General features: G+C 37.6%; 1 long non-coding RNA gene across 1 annotated transcript; it reads left to right on the top strand.

The window, feature by feature from the left end:
- Window positions 1-582: 582 nt before the first annotated feature.
- Window positions 583-3,609, top strand: LOC149109943 (uncharacterized). The gene is made up of 2 exons (XR_016208218.1): window positions 583-654; window positions 3,343-3,609. It is a non-coding gene; the product is annotated as an uncharacterized LOC149109943 (long non-coding RNA).
- The last annotated feature ends 1,982 nt before the right edge of the window (window positions 3,610-5,591 follow it).

A 5,591-nucleotide genomic window follows, 5' to 3' on the forward strand; every position in this document is an offset into this window, starting at 1 on the left:
CTGCGAGTAAGGCGGTCTCGGTTACCTTTTTGCTCATGGATGTTAGACATCCATGAGCTTATAAGGCAGTCGGATGGCGTTCACTCACTCACTCAGTCCATTGTGATTAATTTATTCATTAAAAGTGGATTAAATAGTTTTCACCTATCCCTCCCCTGCTAAGTATAATTTTTGTCCCAGACACTTCGTACTGTTTGTTTGGCTTGTTTTAGGGGGGACAAGAAAGGCGAAATTTTGTCCTATAACACGGAGTTTATACAGGGGAGTTTATACATGGCGGTTAAGACGGCACGAAGATGGGTTTTGGTTCAATCCGTGGAGTTTTAAAATGGAAAGTTGTTACGCTAATCAGCAGTAGCTGCGACAAATGCACATGGAAAGACTAGAAGGACATACTATACCATTTTTGTGCGGCATTTTGAGGAGACCTTCGTGGAGTGGTAAAATGGAAAATTATCAAGCTAAGGAACACTAGCTTCGGCAACGGACATTGAAATCCTGAAAGCTACGATGCTCGTTTCGAAATCTTTAAAGCTACGATGTTAAAAAGCGACGATGTCATGTCACGGCCGAGGACAAAAAGTCTTTTAAAATGTCACCCGGAGGAGGAAACAATCCAATGGGCCATGAATTCTGTATCATCTGGAACCTAAGGTGAGCCTCCTTGTTGTGTCGGAATTTTTTTTACTACGTCTTTTATAGGAGGGGGATTATTTCGTTCGGAAAGTAGCTCTGGTGCAGGGTCGACCGCTCTTTGAATGAAAAACAAAGACAGTTTTTTATCATGTCTTATCAGATTTCTAAATAGTATCACTGGAGAAAATCCAGATGATGTGAAAAATGTCAAGACTGCCCCAACTAGTAAAGCAGCATTCAGCATTAAAGGCAATACACTACATGCTGCTTTTAAGATACCTGCCAATAGAGGTTTTGAGCATTTTGCACTGGACAGTGATAGACTGAATACCATTAGAGCAAAACTAAACAAACAGGGTGATTTTCATTGATAAGATTTCTATGGTTGAAAGTGGCATGTTCAACTTTTTGACTTAAAGATTACAACAAATTATTGGAACTAATGAACCATTTGGTGGAATAAGCTTGGTAACTGCTGGAGATCTTTTCCAGCTTAAGCAGGTTTTTGATAAGTGGATCTTTGAAAATTCCCAATCTGGCTGTAATGAATTTGCAACAAAAATTTGGACAGAGTACTTCACCCTCGTTGAATTGACAGAGATAATGAGACAAAGAGATGACAAAGAATTTGCTCAGCTACTCGATCGTTTGAGAGAGTGAAAGCACTCTGAAGATGATATAACCATTTTGAAACAAAGACTTCTGAATGTAAGGCCTGGACAAGATAATTACAATATGAACATGGCACATTTATTTACTAAAAATGCATCCGTAGATGCTCACAACAATGCATTGTATGCCCTCTCTAAAGCTGATAAAGCTCAAACTAAGGCTTTGGACATTGTAATCGGGGACATCTCTGATGATCTCAAGAAACAAATGAAAAACAAAATCCCAGATGATCCAACAAAGACAATGGGTTTATATTTGCTCATGTCAGTAGTAACTGCAACAAAATATGACTGACAACTACATTGATGTGACTGACGGACTCACCAATGGTGCAGAGTGTGTCACAGAACACAGAGACTACAGAGTTGAAATTATACCAGACCAATTATTATTTGGGTGTCATTTCCACATCCTGACATAGGCAGAAACCAGCTTAGAGAAAATGCACATTTATACAAGGCAACTATAAATAGAAATTGGACACCAGTATTGGAAGTAACAAGACAATTTTGAGCCAACAAAAAAAGTGAGGTCCAAATTCTCCGGCGCCAATTTCCACTTAGACCTGCTGCTTCCAACACTATTCACCGTTGTCAAGGCGATACATTAAATGAGGTAGTTGTTGATTTTCCAGTATCCAGAAGAGAGCACATACATTATGATGGCTTGAGCCATGTACGAAACAGCTCTGCAATACATATTTTTAATTTGAATGAAAACAAACTAAAGGTTAGTGAGAAAGTTAAAAGTGAGATGAGCAGACTAAGAACACAAGTAAACCTTGTGCCTTAAGCAGTGTTACGGACTGACGATTCACCCCAAACAAAAACAGTCTTGTTTCAGAATGTTAGATCTCTCCACCTCCACCTAGATGATGTACAAAGTGATTACAACATTCAAGAAGCTGATGACAACATTTTTGTTGGATCAAAACTTTGCTTGTTAGATAGAGATGATACATATCAGCTTAGTAAATTAACTCTTTACAGAAATGACTTTAATCAGTCTAACATAAGAACTTGCTATGGAACTGCTTTGTACATTAAGAATGATTTGAATTGTACTAAAATTCCATACAGATATAACTTTTAATTAATAATTTGGAAATCACTGTAATGGTGTTGAGCCAACCAATTCCAAATATTAATGTCATTGGTATCTATCGATCGAAAACTAGTTACAATTTCACAGTTGATTGATCCTCTTACTCATCTTCATGACTTAGTATTCACAGAATCTAACACTCCGAATGTACTGCTTGGGGATTTCAATACTGATCTAATGCAGGCAAATTCAGAACAAATGGCTCTGAAAAATATCTTATAACAGACAAAGGATACACTCAGCTGATTAACCAGTTTACTACTGACTACAGTACACAGATAGATCATGTATATACCAATGTATTACAATGTGTACAATTAGCAGGTACTCTGGAGTCTTACTACAGTGATTATAAACCTATTTACATTTTCATGAAAGCTGTTTGAATATTTCCCTGTATTTATCATATGAGATCATTATTAATATATAATTTAGCTGAATTTGGAAACTTTACATACCAAAGAAATACATGTGTCTAAATGTATCAAGCAACTATTTAAATCACACAGCAAAACAGTCAGAAAATTTATTTGCAGAAACAAAGAATGGTTTGAATTTACTGTGCTATTAATGTCCCTAAATTCCTAGTCTTCATAGAGATTCAAAATTACATGTAACTCTACCAAACTTTACAGATGCTGTACATGACAATACCTTTTTTCTAGGTTAAAAGAATTATTTTAACTCCAGTGTTTCTTTAGAGAGAGCACGGCATTATAGCTAGCATTTTCTTTCTTAACCCTTTCCAGAAAAGAAAGAAATATCACTTGGACACCTTAGTTAGGTAGGTAGCTTATTTTTATTGGGGCAGCAGGGGGGGGGGGAGAGAATAGAAAGGAAAGCAAATTAAAGAAATACAATATTTTTTCTGCATATAATCATTTATACACTTTTAAAATGTGTCACTATTACATTCATTGTGTATTGCAGGTTAGGCAAGTTGTACTATTGTACATGTGCATATAACCCAGATGAACACTGCAATAACAACTACAGTATGATATGCAAGTGACAGTAAGCAGATGTTACTATTAACACAACATTACTGATGCTATACAGGTTTATTAGCCGTCAAAAATAATATCAAAAGACTTAGTAGAAACTGGCTTTAACAACAAAAATCACCATTTAAACTTCATGGAATTAATCTGAGAATTACAGATGGATGTGGAATTCTCCTGCTTACAAAAAGAATAAGATGTTTTCAAGACTTAAGTCAGCTGACACTTGAACTTTTGAAACTCACTCTTTGCAAAATACATTGGGTGCAAGCATATAAAATGGCTCTCCAGGCTGCATGTATAATTACAGAGTTGGAAACACTTTAGAAATTTATCCATATATGTTTCTTAAACTCAAGAATGTTGACAATTGAAATCCATCTGAACTTGCTATGCGTGTCAAAACTTAACTCGAGAAATGAACTTATAGCTTTACACTGAAATACAGAAATTATATAACAGAAGCTTAAAATTAGCAGTTCTATACCATGTTCATATACATGAACATATACGTGTAGAGTATCGCAATCAGTCTTAATATTAGGACTACAATTAAATGAAACTCCTAGAACCCATCATTAAGGAACACAAAAGTTGAATGTTTTAATCTGTCTCTATTCATAAAATACAAATCTTGCAATGTTTATTCGAAGTATAAGCTGTCCTAACTGTTCCAGCTTATACCTTTTGAATTTCCATTCAGTTCTTAAAATGGTGGTTATCATGCTGTACTTCTACTACGTGTATGTCCTGCTGCTTTAAAGATTGTTATTTATAACTCAGCAAAAATTGTAAAATCTGTATCAGTAGGAGACTGCTGGCTAGAATGTCTCCTCTTACCTTTTATGTGCTACATTATGGTAGTCAGTATTTCAGTGGACTTAATAACAAAGAAAATGCTCCTAATAAAAGCAGTGTTCCTCTTGATTTTTGTTGTTGCACTCTGTTGAAAACCATTTTCAATTATGTAATAAATAATTATTTATAATTTATAAAGTAATTTTAACGGAGAGCAAATTCAGCCACCTAAAGGGTGGGAGGCGTGGTGGCCTCATGGTTAGTGCACTCGTCTCTGGATCAAGTGGTCCAGGTTCAGGTTCTGACCGTGGACATTGCGTTGTGTTCTTGGGCAAGACACTTTATTCTCACAGTGCCTCTCTCTACCCCGTGTATAAATGGGTACCGGCGAACCTAATGCTGGAGAAAACCCTGCAATGGACTGCATCCCATCCAGGGGGGAGTAGAAATACCCCTAGTTGCCTCACACTACAAAAACCGGGATAAGCTCCAGCCTGGTGGGCCACTTGGCCTGTATACAGACTTTATTTATTACAATTTAGTGGCAGATTTACATAACAATGAAAAAAATCTATCTAAAAAATCTATCCATTAAGTGGCTTGACCCTTACCTATCGATCGCCTTGGTTTACATTGAAATGGACAGAGCAAAACATTTTAAACGCTCACCTTCAAGCTTCTGAGCCGAATATAGCCCCACTTCACTTTAAGCCTGAAAGAGTAGCCGAGACCGTCTTACGCGCATCGTGATTTTCACCAACTTTGGCTTGATTTTCCGGAACTTGGGGGATATTTTCCAGTCCCGGGAACTCTAAACTAACTCCTGATGGCCTTGCTTTGCAGTGAAATGGACATAGCAAAACTTTTTGAACGCTCACTTTGGACCTTCTGGGCCGAAATATAACCCCACTTCACTTTAAGACTTAAAGAGTTGCCGAGACCGCTTTACGCGCATCGTGATTTTGACCATCTTCGGCTTGATTTCCCGGGACTTGGGGGATATTTTCTAGTCCCGGGGACTATAAACTAAGTCCTGATGACCTTGTTTTGCAGTGAAATTGAAACACCAAAAGGTTTTGAAAGCAGCGTTTCGAGCTTCTGGGCCGAAATATAGCCCCACTTCACTTGAGGAGTGAAAGATGAGCCGAGTCCGCCTTACGCGCATCGTGATTTTGACCAACCTCGGCTCGATTGGCCGGAACTTAGGGAATATTTTCCAGTTCTGTGGACTCTAAACTAATTCCTGATTGCCTTGGTTTGCAATGAAATGGACACAGCAAAACTTTTTGAACGCTCATCTTCGAGCTTCTGCGCCAAAATATAGCCCCACTTCACTTGAAGACTGAAAGAATAGCCGAGACCGCCTTACAGACATCGTGA

Source organism: Orbicella faveolata, unplaced genomic scaffold (genome assembly GCF_042242905.1).
Source record: "Orbicella faveolata isolate gen_17 unplaced genomic scaffold, um_ofav_v1 contig_24, whole genome shotgun sequence".
Taxonomy (NCBI): domain Eukaryota; kingdom Metazoa; phylum Cnidaria; class Anthozoa; order Scleractinia; family Merulinidae; genus Orbicella; species Orbicella faveolata.